Source organism: Arachis ipaensis, chromosome B09 (assembly GCF_000816755.2).
Source record: "Arachis ipaensis cultivar K30076 chromosome B09, Araip1.1, whole genome shotgun sequence".
Classification (NCBI taxonomy): Eukaryota; Viridiplantae; Streptophyta; class Magnoliopsida; order Fabales; family Fabaceae; genus Arachis; species Arachis ipaensis.
The window spans coordinates 16,030,654-16,034,265 of record NC_029793.2 but is presented as its reverse complement, the minus strand read 5'-3'; positions in this window follow the sequence as shown (position 1 = coordinate 16,034,265).

Below are 3,612 nucleotides of genomic sequence, written 5' to 3'. Positions count from 1 at the left end.
TTAATCAAATTTTAATATATTTATTAGACAAATAAATTTTTAATAAATATTATTATAAGCTAACTAAATTTTAAAAAAAATTATTATAATACAAATTTATTCTCTTCAAAATTATGAAAAGTCTAAATTATGAGATGAGATTAATTCTCGAACATTTTTAGAGTAACAAAAACTTGTGAGATTAAACATATTTAACCAAAATTTTTTTTAGGAGAATAATTTATATATTTAGTGCACTGACATGTAAAATATTTTATAGAGTCATTTAATTATATTTATTTTTTTGGATGACTATTTACATAATTAATATAAAAGTTAGTATTTTTACTTATATAACGTTATGTAATTGGATTCACGTGTAAAACTATTTTATACCAACAGTGTATCAAAATTAAATTAAATAGTGGTTAAATTTGTCTTTAAAAAATCGCTTGTTCTTCAAATTAGTCTCCAAAAATTTCTTTTAATTAAATTTATCCTTCAAAGATTTTAAAATTTTAAGTTGGTCACATTAATCCTTCTGTCACTTCCTTTGTTAATGATATCAAAGTTTATTGATATGGTAACACCACAATACACACTAGACAATCCTAACTAGTTTTTATTAAAATAAGTTTATGAAATTATATCAAATCAATTTTAAATTAAAAAATTTCAATGCCTCAAGATTTTCATCAATTTAGGGTTATTTGAATTTAATTTTATGCACTTATCATGTTAACAACTAATTAGGACTGTCTTGTAATCATTATAGTGTCACTTAACGTATTATATCAGAAAATTTTGATGTTATTAGGAATAAAAATATCGAACAGACTAATATAACTAACTTAAAAATTTTCGAAAAACGAATTTGATTAAAAAAAATTTTCGAAAACCAAATTGAAAAATAGACCATATATTGGTTCCCCGGCTAGCATGAAAAACATGTTTTGCTTTATACTTGAATATATTATAATTGATTCATAAATTGTCTCTGACTTACTGGCTCCTCATAAATTGTTATCTATGTATTTAAATGTTCAACTCCTTCTTCCTTGTTTGAAATGTCTTTTGTTTTTTGTTTTTCCTATATGCTACTTAAATGTTAGGTCTTTGTTTAGAAAACGATGGCCGTTGAGCGAGTTAATGATGCAAGAAGTGAGAAACTTAGTGTATGAAAACTATAGAAATCGGTGAATTAGTTGCTCATGATCAAAGGTACCCTACAAATCTTCCTTCTCTAAATTTTGAACTTTTAAAGGTTCCTGCATGATCCAAACAATCTTAGCACTGTTAACCATCATTTTTTCTTCATGAAATTTCAAGCAAGCTATAAATGTATGTTAAAGCCAGAGAAAAGAGACTGGGCAACATACAAGAACAACATATTGAACTTCATGCAGTCATGGTGATCATAATGACTTTTTTTATGTTATATTTTTTTCAAAAACATTTGTGTATAAATATCGAAATATATGTTCAATTTAATTTATTTTTTATATATATTTTATATTTTAACGTGTATTCTACTTTAGTAACTGAATTTATTGTACAACTCATATGATTGGTTTGTTTTTCCATACCCACAACTAATGTGAGTTGGTTTAATTTGGCACCACATACATACTTTTATATATATGGCTTTTTTTTTTGTATGTTATTTTACTTGCTCATTGCTTTTGTGTCCTATGGCATTCTCCTAAGCCATCCTTCTTCTACTGATTTTCTGATTGTTGGAAATGTTGATGAACAATGTTGGAGATCCAATTCATAAGCAGGTCGTTGAAACAAGTACTATTTCTATTTCTATTCTTGTGAAAATGAAGAAAAAATTGAGTTTTGCCCCTGTAACAATATTACAGTGCATATTTGTGTCATGTTAGAAGTATACACAAACAAATGGTATTAATAGTTTTTTTTTTTAATATTATAGATTTATTATTGACTTAGTAAATTTAATACAATATTTTATTTTACAAGAATTTCTTTTAGTATACTTATTGGCTAATAATTTTGAGCTTACAAAAAAGGATTGTTATCCTCATGTAATAACGAGTATAACTAAGAAAAGTACTAAAGTTTTAATAGCAAAGATAATGACAATTAAAAATTAATAATATAACAATTCTATAATTATTAGACATTGCTGATCAGTGGTCTCAGGACCATTATGTGAATAAATATATATTTGATCTTTTAGTATAAAATTATTAGAGATTAAATGTATAGCTGTCGTACTAATCACAATAACATGTGTTACACAGAAGTCTTACATACAGAGATTAGAGGCCGCGACTCAACAATCTTAGTAAAGCGGGGAGGACGTCGCCGATGGCTCTGCTGCTTCAGTCGTCGATTCCAATCCTGTTTGGCGCGAGAATGCCTCAATGTCGTACAAGAACCGCACATACGGGTTGGGGTCATTCTTCGCCAGCAGCATCCACACCTCCACATTGAGGCCGTCATCAGGCTCTACCACTAGTCGAGTCATCGAGCTCGAGGAAGGTATGGATTTGAGGTTGTACGTGCAAGAGCTCCAACGCAACCTTCAACAACAGGCTCAGGAACTAAACGATTATCGAGAGAGGTATCAGGAGATCTTCACACGCATGATGGACACGGATGACCTCAGGCTAGAGTGGAGGGAGCAGATAGAGCGGCTTTAGCGGATAGAGGCTCAGATGAAAGTGTACCAAACTCAGATGCGCGCCGCTGGCATCATCCCTGCTAGTGGCATCACTTCTGCTGGTGGCAACGGTCCTGTTGGTGGTCCACATACATCACTGCCTTCTCCGCCACCTCATCAGGGCCATGGGATCGACGAGGACGACTACCTGGATCTTTAGTATTTAGTGCTTCGTTTTATTATTTTGTTGTATTTATTTAGTTTACTTGACTTTTAATTTATTTGAACATTTGATAATTTATTTTAAATAATAGGTTTCTTTTATTTATAATTGACCATTAGTTGTGTGAAAAATAAATTTAAATAAAAACTAAAATTGACTGTTTAGTTTACAATTTTTTTTAAAAAATTGACATTACCATCAAATTTACCAAGGGAATAATCCGACGGTAATAATATGGGAAAAATTAATTGTGGCGCCAATATTACCATCGAAAAAATCTGCCGGTAACCAAATTATTTTTCGAGCAGGTAATTTGTCGCAGAATCCGACGATAATTACCGTCGGACGAAAAAAGTTTGACGGTAAATATTTACCGGCGAAGTTTATACGGTCTGATTCCTTTCGACGGTAAATTCAACGGTAACGGTAACCAAGTTACCATCAGATTTTGTTTTTTTTTTCGATGAAAAATTCGACAATACTTAGCATTTTTCTTATAATGTAAAAAAAGCATTACCAAATAATTAATAAGTGTGATGTTAATTTTAAACTATAAAATTTCATGGTCAGTAGAGAATTTATCAAACTAGCCAAAATACACAGTGTCATTTGTCTTCAGTGTCATGTTCTTTCTATATTTTTGTTCACTACAAGAAAAACGCTGATAAATGTCAAATTTACTGTCGAATATAGAGGCGACGATTATTGTCAGAATTACCATCGAATTTAGTGATGAATTCGATGAGGAATTCATCAACCCAAATAATTACCGGCGGATAGT